Source organism: Molossus molossus, unplaced genomic scaffold (genome assembly GCF_014108415.1).
Source record: "Molossus molossus isolate mMolMol1 unplaced genomic scaffold, mMolMol1.p scaffold_m16_p_6, whole genome shotgun sequence".
Classification (NCBI taxonomy): domain Eukaryota; kingdom Metazoa; phylum Chordata; class Mammalia; order Chiroptera; family Molossidae; genus Molossus; species Molossus molossus.
The window spans coordinates 52,770,684-52,782,908 of record NW_023425399.1 but is presented as its reverse complement, the minus strand read 5'-3'; the positions used below and the strand labels follow the sequence as shown (position 1 = coordinate 52,782,908).

The 12,225-nt window shown below is 37.1% G+C and overlaps 1 pseudogene; it reads right to left on the bottom strand.

Annotated features, from left to right (window-relative positions):
- Positions 1-499: 499 nt before the first annotated feature.
- The window catches only part of LOC118619201, a 68,395-nt pseudogene continuing 56,669 nt past the window's right edge, over positions 500-12,225 (bottom strand).

The following is a 12,225-nucleotide window of genomic DNA, read 5'->3' as shown; positions in this document are numbered from 1 at the left end:
CTCCCCCGTGAAGCCATCCGGGCCTGGGCTTTTGTTTTCTGGGAGAGTCTTGATTACATCTTCAATTTCTTCTGTTGTTATTGGTCTGTTCAAGTTTTCTATCTCTTCCTGGTTCAGTTTTGGGAGACTATGTGTTTCTAGAAATTTGTCCATTTTGCTTAGATTGTCTTATTTGTTGCCATATAATTGTTCATTGTAGTTGTTAACAATCTTTTGTATTTCTGTGGTGTCAGTTGTTACTTCTCCTCTTTCATTTCTAATTTTGTGTATTTTGGTTCTCTCTCTTTGTTTCTTGGTGAGTCTAGCTAAGGGTCTGTCAATCTTGTTTATATTTTCGAATAACCAGCTCTTTGTTTCATTGATCCTTTGAATTGTTTTATTTTTGGACTCTATGTCATTTATTTCTGCTCTGATCTTTACTATTTCTTTCTTCTACTTGCTCTGGGGTTTTCTTATTGTTTACTCTCTAGTTCTTTAAGTTGTGAGGTTAAATAGTCTGTTAGAGATTTTTCTTGTTTTTTGCCACCTCCAAAATTTCTAGAACCACTTCAGCGTTTTTGGATGGATGAAGCACTAGCCATTTCTTGCTTAGATAGGGCTTTACTTCATGGTTGTGGCCATTCACAGGATGGTATTTCTAAATGACAATCTTGTCTACAGAGTAATGATCATCAAAAATTACAAAAGTAAGTCCTCTCTTTGTGCCACTGCCTCAGTCAGTTATTATTTCAATCACTTCAATTTTCCTATATTGTTCAAAATAATCTCTTAGGTGATGTTCTTTAGTGTCTTCTTTAATACTGCTGGTAAAAATCTCTTTCCCAGTTAAGTGGGCACCAGGTCTTTGAGAATCTTCTCTTGAGACAGCCTTCTGTGTTTCTACAACTCTTCCATCTACCTTGTGTGTACTTGAATTCATGGCTATATCCCCCTCCTTCACAGTGGCACAAGTGACAAACTCAAAGCCGCTAGTGCTTGGTGTTTGGATCTCTCATCACACACAGTCTGTGAGCGTCCCCAGTGCTCAATGCTCAATGTGGCTCCTCAGACTATCATTGGTTGTTTCAAAGCTCAAACCTCTGACACAGAGCTTCCACAACTGTTCTGGCTTTTTGGAAGACTCTGAGATGGATATGACGACTGCATGAGGGGAGAATTCAATAATGCTTACTTGGCAGTATCCACTGGCAGAAAGCCATTGGTTTTGTTTTGTGGTTTTGTTTTGTTTGTTTGTTTGTTTGTTTTTTAACAGGAATTGGATTGAATCTGTAGAATTCTTTGGGTAGTGTGGACATTTTAACAATGTTAGTTTTTCCTATCCATGAACACAGTATATGCTTATTTGTATCTTCTTCAATTTCTTTCTTCAGTATCTTATTATTTTCTGTGTACAGATCTTTTACCTCGTTGGTTAAATTTATGTCTAGGTATCTTTTTGTTGTTGTTGCAACAAAAAATGGGATTGTTTTCTTAATTTCTCTTTCTGATAGTTCATCATTGGTGTACAAAAATATTACTGATTTCCAAATATTAATATTGTATCCTACTACTTTGCCAAATTAATTTATTAGATCTAGTGGGGTTTTTTTTGTTTTTGTTTTTGTTTTTTTGCAGTCTTTAGGGTTTTCTATGTACAATATCATGTCATTTGTGAATAATGATAATTTTATTTCCTCTTTTCCCATTTGTATGCCTTTTATTTCCTCTTCTTGTCTGACTGCTGTGGCTATGACTTCCAGTTCTATGTTGAATAACAGTGGTGAAACTGAACATTCCTGTCTTGTTCCTATTCTTAAGGAAAACACTTTTAGTTTCTTTCCATTGAGTGTGATGTTGGCTGTAAGTTTTTCATATATGGCCTTTATTATGTTGAAGTATAATTCCTCTATACCCACTTTGCTGAGAGCTTTTATCATAACTGGGTGCTAGATTATATAAAATGCTTTTCTGCATCTATTGGTATGATCATGTAATTTTTATCCTTCTTTTATGTGCTGTATCATGTTTATTGATTTGTGAATATTGTACTAGACTTGCATCCCTGGAATATATCCCACTTGGTCATGGTGTGTGATCTTTTTAATGTATTGTTGGATCTGTTTTGCTAATATTTTGTTGAGGATTTTAGCATCTATGTCCATCAGGGATATTGACCTGTAATTTTTTTCTTTGTAGTGTCTTTATCTGGTTTTGGAATTAGAATAATGCTGGCCTCATAAAAAGAGCTTTAAAGTCTTCCCCTCTCTTGAAATTTTGGAGTAGTTTGAGGAGGATAGGTGTTAGTTCTTTGAGTGTTTGGTAAAATTTCCCTGTGAAGCCATCTGGTCCAGAACTTTTGTTTTCTGGAAGGTGTTTGTTTATTTATTTTTATTACTTCTTCAATTTCATTTGTTGAAATTGGTGTATTCAGATTTTCTGATTCTTCATGATTCAGTTTTGAAAGATTGTATGTTTCTATAAATGTATTCATTTCGCTCAGCTTGTCCAATTTGTTGGCATACAATAGTTCATAGTATTTATTTATTTTTTACAATCCTTTGATTGTTGTGGTGTCAGTTGTTATTTCTCTTCTTTTATCTCTGATTTTATTTACTTGGGTCCTCTCTCTTTTCTTTTTTTTCTTTTTCTCTTTTTTTCTTGATAAGTCTGGTTAAAGATTCATCAATATGGTTTATGTTTTCAAAGAATTATCTCTTGATTTCATTGATCTTTTGTGTTGTTTTTAGTCTCTGTCATTTATTTCCACTCCTATCTTATTTCCTTTCTTGTACTTACTCTGAACTTTGTTTGTTGTTCTCTTTCTAGTTCATTTAGGTGTAGGGTTAGATTGTTTATTTCATATTTTTTCTCCCATTTTGAAGTAGTCCTGTAATGTTATGAACTTCCCTCTCAGGACTGCTTTCACTTTGTCCCATAGATTTTGGGTTGTTGTGTGTTCATTTACATTTGTCTCAGGGTAACATTTTATTTTTTTCCCCTTGATCTTATTGTTAACCCATTCATTGGTTAATAACATGTTATTTAGCCTACGTGTGTTTGAATGTTTTTGAGTTTTTTATTGTAATTAATTTCTAGTTTAATACCATTGTGGTCAGAGAAGATACTTGAAATAATTTTAGTCTTCTTGAATTTAAGACTTATTTTGTGTCCTTTGAGAATGTTCCATGTGTACTTGAGAAGAATGTATATTCTGCTGCTTTGAGATTAAATGTTCTGTAGACATCAAATGAATCCAGTGATCCAGTGTGCCATTTAAGGTCACTATTGTCTAGATGATTTTTTGTCTGGAAGATCTATCCATTGATGTCAGTAGTGTGTTAAAATTCCCTACTATGACTGCATTGCTGTCAGTTTATAAATATATAAAGGTTTTCTTTATATATTTAGGTGCTCCTATGTAGGGTGCATAAATGTTTACAAGGGTGATATCCTCTTGTTGGATCATTCCTTTTAGTATTATGTAGTGACCTTCTTTGTCTCTTGTTATGGTCTTTGTTTTGAAATCTATTTCATCTAATATAAGTATTACTAGCACAGCTTTTTTGTTTGTTTGTTTCTATTTGCATGGAATATTTTTTTTCCATCCCTTCACTTTCAGTCTGTGTGTATCTTTTGCTCTGAGGTGGGTCTCTTGTAGACAGCATATATGGGTCATGTATTCTTATCCATTCAGCTGCCCTATGTCTTTTTGTCGTTGTTGTTGTTGTTAATCTTTACCTGAGGATATTTTTTTATTGATTTTCAGGTAGAGTGGAAGGGAGGGAGAGTGGGAGAGGGAAAGAGAGAGAAACATTGATGTGAGAGAGACACATTGATTGGTTGTCTCCCACATGACCCCAACTGGGACCAGGGATTGAACCTGCAACCCAGGTATGTGCCTTTGACTGGGAATAGAACCTGTGACCCTTTGGTCTGTGTACCAGCACTCTAACCACTGAGAAAAACATGCCAGAGCTATCCTATGTCTTTTGATTGAAGCATTTAATCCATAGTAAATCTTCTTTTGAATCTATTTTGCCTCCTCTTTTGCTTTCTATCGTGAGAGGATCAAGACCCCTTTACTGGTGACATTCCCATTAAATACTAACTCCCATTTTCCCTCCCCCTGCACCTTGCAACCAGCTTTCTACTTTCTGTTGCTAGGAATTTGACCATTCTAGATGCCTCAAATAATTGGAATTGTACAACATTTGTCTTTGTGTATCTGGCTTATTTCACTTAGATGAATGTTTTCAAGGTTCACTCATGTTCTAATATGTATCAGAATTTCATTCCTTTTTAAGGATTTTGTATCTCTATATGCACATCACATTTTTGTTTATCTACTCATTCATTGTATATTTCAGTTGTTTCCACCCCTTGGCTATTGTGAATAAAGCTTCAATGAACTTTGGCATACAATTACGTGTTCAAGTCCCTGCTTCCAATACTTTCAGGTATATTTCTAGCAGTGGAATTGCTGGGTCATATGATAATTTTATGTTTAACTTTTTGAAGAACCACAGAACTATTTTCCATAGTGGCTGTGCCATTTTATATGCCCACCTGCAATGTACAAGGATCACTGGAGGGTTTTGAGCAAAGCTGGAATAAGATAACTTTCCCTGAGCTGGACTGCTGCAGTATTCTTCAGGGATTAGGAAATGACTTTGCCTGTGTAAACCACCTTTTTTGGGCTATTGCAATGCCAACCTTGATTTTTTCTTTTCATTTATTTATTTATTTATTTATTTATTTATTTATTTATTTTTCAGATAGAGCAGGAGGGAGAAAGAGAGAGAAAGAAACATCAACATGAGAGAGACACATTGACTGGTTGCCACCCACATGACCCCAACCAGGGCCGGGGAAAAATTGCAACCAAGGTACGTGCCCTTAGCGGAAACTGAATCTGGGATTCTCTGGTTGTGGGCCAACACTCTAACCACTGAGCAAAACTGGCCAGGGCTCTTTTCTTTTGGTGTATTTAATTCTGTAGTGATTATCTGTCTCCTTAATCCTAATACATCCCAGTGTTTGAAAGTTCTAAGCAAAACATTTAGATCTTTCCTATTCCAACATATTTCTGCCTTGTTAAATATTTTCTACTCTCCTTGAAAACTTTCTAATTAGAGTCTATTGGAAAAGGGATGGTGTCCTAGCTTTGTGACCATCATCAAGTCACTGAAATTTTCTGGGCTTGTTGGTTTGTGGAGAATGTTAGCAGATGTGATGTCTGAAGACTTTTTTCAGAAGACTGTCTGTCTTGATACTTGGGGAAAAAGGAACACAGTTATATAGTAAGTATATCTTTGCATTATTTCTGATATTCTCAAGCTTGATGTTGAGCTTTTAAAATTTAGACCCTAACTGTACATAAAGTTTTTGGCTAAATCCCAGGGTGGTTTATGTCTTAAAACATTTTTTCCTGCAATCCACGCAAAAATCATTAATATTCTTTTTATTCATTTTTAAATAACAATATATTGTCTTGAATATTTTTCCTATGGTGGATACTGTTAAAACCATCAAGACAGCTTTTATTTGTTACAATTTATACATTTGGGGATAATTAAAGAAATTTGTTCTAACCAGAAAAAAAACTATATAATTTTACATATATAAATATTTATTTATATTCTGATAGTAATATGAATAAATATACTTTACTTATATGTATTTATAAGTATAGAATATGAATACATTCTTATAGTAATTCGATGTAAAAAAGCAGTGTTTTCTAGTTGGTTTGTATTCTAAATGTACCAAAAATTATTGCTTTTTCCCCCCAACTATATGAATTTATTTTTTTACATTTTAATTTATTTTTGTTACAGATGTTTCTCACGTTTCCCTCATTGACACCCTCCTTCCCATACCCCCTGCCCCATTCCCACCTTTGTTGTCTATGTCCATTGGTTATGCATACATGCATATAAGTTGTGTGGTTTATCTCTTCCCCCCAACATCCCCTCTTCTGAGGTTTGTCAGTCTGTACCCTACTTCTACATCCCTGGGTCAATTTTGTTCATCAGTTAGTTTAGTTCATTATATTCCACAAATAAGTGAGATCATGTGATATTTGTCTTTCTCTGCTTGGCTTGTTTCACTTAGCATAATACTCTCCAGTTTCCACCATGTCACCTCAAAGGATATGAGATCTTATTTTCTTTTTCAATTATACTTGACATACAATATTATATTAGTTTCAGATGTACAACATAGTAATAAGACATTTCTATAACTTATGAAGTGACCTCCCGGATTAGTCTTAGTATTCCTTCTGACATCATGCATAGTTTTTACGATATTTTTTTAAATTTATTGATTTTAGAGAAAGAGGAAGAAAGAGAGAGATTTGTTCCACTTATTTATGCATTTATTGGTTGATTCTTTATGTGCCTTGAATGGTACTGAACCTGCAACCTTGGCATATTAGACCAATGCTCTAAGTGACTGAACTACCTGGCCAGGGCTTATTATAATATTCTTGACTATATCCCCTATGCTGTACTTTATATCCCCATGACTTTTTTATTTTTATCCTCACTTGAGGACATTTTTGCATTTATCTTCAGATAGAGTGGGAGGGAGAGGGGGAGGAAGAGAGAGAGAGAAACATCGATGTGAGAGAGGCACATCAACTGGTTTCCACCCACATGACCCCAGCTGGGGCTGGGGACAAACCGAGGTAAGTGCCCTTATCAAGAACCAAATCCAGGACTCTCTGGTCCACAGGCTGACACTCTAACTGCTGAGCCAAACTGGCCAGGGCTCCCCATGACTTTTTATAACTGCCAAATTGCACATATTAATTCCTTCCCTTTTTTTGCACCCATCCTCCAACCCCTCTCCTATATGGCAACCTTCAAAATGTTCTGTGTACCTATGAGTTTGTTTCTGTTTTGTTGGTTTACTTACTTTGTTTTTCAGATTCCACATATAAGAGAAACCATATGGCATTTGTCTTCCCGTCTGACATATTGACTTATATTACTCAGCATAATGTTCTCTAGGTCTATCCATGTTGCTGCAAATGGCAAAATTTCATTATTTTTTATGGCCATTTGTTTATTGATGAACACTTAGGTTGCTTCCTTACATAAATTGGCTATTGTAAATAATGCTGCATAGAACATAGGAATGCATACATCTTTTTGAATTATTGCTTTTGGCTTCTTCTGATACATTCCCAGAGGTACAATTGCTGGGTTCTTATTCGTCTCTTGTTATAGCCTTTGTTTTAAAGTCTATTTCATCTAATATAAGTATTGTTATTCCAGCTTTTTTTCCCATTTCCATTTGCATGACATATCTTTTTCCATCCCTTTACTTTCAGTTTGTGTGTGTTTTTCCACCTGAAGTGGGTCTCCTGTAGGCATCATATGTATGGGTCTTGTTTTATTTTCTTTTTAAAAAATATATTTTTATTGATTGTTAGAGAGAGAGGAAGGGAGAGGGAGAAAGAGATACATCAACGTGAGAGAGAACCATCCATCAGCTGCCTCCTGCACGCCCCCTACTGGGGACAGAGCCTACAACCCAGGCATATGCCCTGACCAGGAAATGAACTGGCAACCTCTTGGTGCGTGGGTTGATGCTCAACCACTGAGCCACACCGGCTGGGCTCTTTTCTTTTAAAAAACATTTAGAGAGGGAAGAAGAGAGAGAGAGAGAGAGAGAACTCACTGTGAGAGAGTTACAACCATTAGTTGCCTCCTGCATATGCCCTCACCAGAGATCTAACCCATAACCTAGGTATGTGCCCTGATCAGAAATCAAACTTGTGACCTTCCAGTGCACAGGATGGTGCTCCAACCAATGGAGTCACACTGACCAGGGCTGAGTCTTGTTTTCTTATCTGTTCAACCACCCTATGTCTTTTGATTGGAACCTTTAATCCATTTAAATTTGAAGTAATACTTCTTTGGTGGTGGGAACTCTTTTAGATTTTAATTGTCCGAGTAGCTCTTTATCTGTCCTTTGATTCTAAATGACAACCTTGCTGGGTAGAGTAATCTTGGTTGCAGGTCCTTGCTTTTCATCACTTCGACTATTCTGTGCCAATCTCTTCTGGCCTGCTAAGTTTCTGTTGAGAAATCAGATAACAGTCATATGGGAACTACCTTGTAAGTAAGTAAATGCTTTCCTATTTGTGCTTTAAGATAATGTATCCTTGCCCTGGCCGGTTTGGCTCAGACGAGAGCGTTGGCCTGTGGTACAGAGAGACCCAGGTTCAGTTCCTGCTAGGGGCACGTGCCTCGGTTGCAGTTTGTCCCCGGCCCTGGTTGGGTCGTGTGGGTGGCAGCCGCTCGATGGGTCCCTTTCACGTTGATTTTTCTCTCTCTCTCTTCCTCCCAATCTATCTGAACAAAATATCAAAAAATGTCCTCAGGTGAGGATAAAAAAAAAAAGATTATGTATCCTTGAAAGGTCCTGGATCAATTCCTGGTCAGGGCAATGCCCGGGTTGTGGACTTGATCTCTAGTAGGGGGTGTGCAGGAGGCTGCTGATCGACATTTCTCTCTCACATTGAAGTTTCTATCTCTTGCTCCCTGTCTTTCTCTCTCTAAAAATTCAATAAAAATATATTTTAAAAATATTTTTTGTCTTTAACCATTCACATTTTAATTATAATATATCTTGGTGTGAGCCTCTTTGGGTTTATCTTGTTTGAGACTCTCTTTGCTTCTTGGATTACATTCCTTCACTAGGTTAGGGAAGTTTTCAGTTATTATTTCTTCAAATAGGCTTTAAATCCCTTGCTCTCTTTCTTCTCTTGCTAGTACCCCTATGATGCAAATATTGGTATGCATGATGTCCCACTGGCTCTTTAATCTATCTTCATTTTTTAAAATTCTTTTTTCTTTTTGTGGTATTGATTGTGTGTTTTCTGTTACCTTGTCTTCCAAATCATTGATTTGATCTTCTGCTTTATGTAATCCACTGATAACTCCCACTAATGAATTTTTTAAATTTCTGACTGGTTTTTATTTGTGTTTTCTATTTCCATTTTTATGTTTCCTCTTTGTTAAAGTTCTCACTGAGTTCATTTACTCTTCCCCCAAGTTTATTAAGCATTCTATAACCAGTATTTTGAACTCTGTATCTGGTAGATTATTTGTTTCCATTTTGTTTAATTCTTTTCCTGGACTTTTATTCTATCCTTCCATCTGGGGCATGTTTCTTTGTCTCTTCATTTTTGCTGCCACCCCTCCCCTCATGCTTGTTTTCATGTATTATGTAGAGCTCCTATGTCTCTTGGTCTTGGTAGTGTGACCTTATGTAGCAGGTGTCACTTTGGCCCTGTTCACCTGAGCCTAGTGCTCCAAGTTTGTCTTTATGTGGGTTGTGTGTATGCATGCTCCTGTTGTAGTTAAGCCTTATGTGTTGGCACATAGATAGGAGGGATTGATTCTTGAACTGATTGGCTGTGAGGATGGATTATGATTATAGTAGAGGAGCTGTTGTTCAGGGGCTGACCACACAGAGCAGAATTAGCTTTAGCAGGGCTGTTACCTGCTGAGTCCATACTTGTGTGTGTCATATGTGGAGGTATTTGGGTGGTGTTCTAGTGTGGTCTGAAGCTGGCCACTGTGTGTGTTAGTTCTGGGGGCCTCTTTAGAGGGGATCTGGTGCAGGCCATGGTGAGCCATGGAGCTACAAAATTATTTGCAGATGGTTGCCACTTGTGCTCATCTTGGAGGTGTTTGGGAACACTAAGCTATTAAATGAGGCTGGCTATTACAAGTGACAGGATTGGGAACACTTAGCAAGAGCTACAGAGTACAGTCACCAAGGCCAGATGCTGCTTGTTTGGGGCTTGTGAACCTTTGAGAGATTTTAGGAAAGTCCACAGCATGAGCCAAGACAGGCCATTTGTATGGAAAAGCCATTGGAAATGGCTTGGGTGAGATGCATGTTAAGTGGGACAGGGTCCTAGGGAATCACCAGAGTGTGGGGAACTGTGTTATCCAGGTTGATAATATATTCAGACTTGGAGCCCACCTGTGCCTGCTGGCTCAGTGCAGGGAGGGCTTAACAAAGGAACTGTGGCTTTTGCCAGAACGTCTGTCTGGAATAAAGCTGCCCCTCCAGCCCTCACCTTGAAGCCAGACAATTCATATGCTACCATATGTCCCTGGAATTTTTCAAGCAGCTTCCCCTATGCTGGAGCTCATAGCACGTGAGTACATCAGTGAGTAAATCTATGTGTGGCCCACTTAAGAAAAATCCTGAGACCCTAGAAACCTACCATCTCACTCAGCCACAATACCCACTTATTTTTAGAGCCAGAATTCATGGGACTTCTCTCCTTGGCTCTGGAAACCTGTGCTGGGGAGCCTGGCATGGGTCTCTATCTCCTTGCTCCTCAGGGAGTCCTCCATAGACAAGACATCCCTCCAATTTTTAAACTTCACACTAGGATTTGGGGCCAGCTCATTTCACATCTTTGCCCCTCCTACCAGTCTCAATGTGGCTTCTTCTCTATATCTTTAGTTATAGGACTTCTGGTCAGTTTACTTCGGGTGGTTCTTGATGGTGGTTGTTCTGTTGTTTGTTTAGCCATAATTTTGATGTGGTCATGGGAGGAAGCAAGCACAGCAGGTCCCTACTCTGTCATCTTGGCCAGAGTAGCAGTTATTGCTTCCACTTTTTATCAATTTGCAATAAGAAGAGTTGATAAAATTGTAGTACTTTGAAAATATTATATGAAAAAGTACTTATAGTAAAATGTTAAAATAAAGTACAGGAATACGGTAATACATGGTTTATATTCATTGGTGTTTCCTAGATTGTAAAGTCCTAAAATATTTTGGTTGTGGACCCTGAAGACTCATTTGTATCTATTTCTCAGAAACACAGCTCCAGAACACGGTCTGATTATCTCAGAGCCTGCTGAAAAAAGAGAAAACTCTAAAAGAAAACAATGTCTATAGTTCTAATTCATAACAATTTATATTCTCTTTCCCCAAAAAAACTAAATAAAACCCAGAGCTAGTAGGAGGAAGGAAATAGTAAAGGTCAAGCAGAAATAAATCATACAGAGACCAAAAAAAAACAGTTCAAAAGATCAATGAAACAAAAAGCTGGTTCTTTGAAAAGATAAACAAAATCGATGGACCTTTAGCCAGACTCACCAAGAAACAAAAAGAGAGAAGCCAAATAAACAAAATCAGAAACAAAAGAGGAGAAGTCATAACTGAAATCCAGGAATACAAAGGATCATCAAAACATACTATGAACAATTATATGCCAACAAATTGGACAATCTAGGAGAAATGGAAAGATTTCTAGAAACACACAGCCTCTGAAAACTGAACCAGAAGGAGATAGAACACTTGAAAAGTCCAATAACGACTATGAAATTGAACATGTAATCAAAACTCTCCCAGCAAACAAAAGCCCAGGCCCTTATGGCTTCACGGGGCAGTTTTACCAAACATTCAAAGAGGATCTAATACCCATTCTCCTCAAACTATTCCAAAAAATCCAAGAAGACTAAACACTTCCATACTCATTTTATGAGGCCAGCATAAGTCTAATTCCAAAACCAGAAAAAGACACTATAAAGAAAGAAAACTACAGACCAATATCCCTGATGAACATAGATGCCAAAATCCTGAACAAAATATTAGCAAAACGGATCCAGCAATACATCAAAAAAATTATTCATTATGACCAAGTGGGTTTCATTCCAGGCATGCAAGGATGGTACAATATTCACAAATCAAGAAATGTGATACACCACATAAACAAAAGGAAAGATGAAAACCATATGATCATATCAATAGATGCTAAAAAGCATTTGACAAAATCCAGCACCAGTTTCTGATAAAAATGCTCAGCAATGTGGGAATAGAGCGATCATATCTTGACATAATAAAGGCCATATATGAAAGACCTACAGCCAACATCATACTCAATGGGCCAAAACTAAAAGCATTCCCCTTAAGAATGGGAACAAGACAGGAATGCCCACTTTCACCACTCTTGTTTAACACAGTACTGGAAGTCTTAGCCACAGTACTGGAAGTCTTTCTTCATTAGACATGAAGAAAAATAAAGGGGATCCAAATTGGAAGAGAGGAAGTGAAATTGTCATTATTTGCAGATGACATGATATTGTACATAGAAAATCCTAAAGACCCCATAAAAAACCTACTAGACTTAATAAATGAATTTGGCAAAGTAGCAGGATACAAAATTAACGTCGAGAAATCAATGGCATTCTTATACACCAAT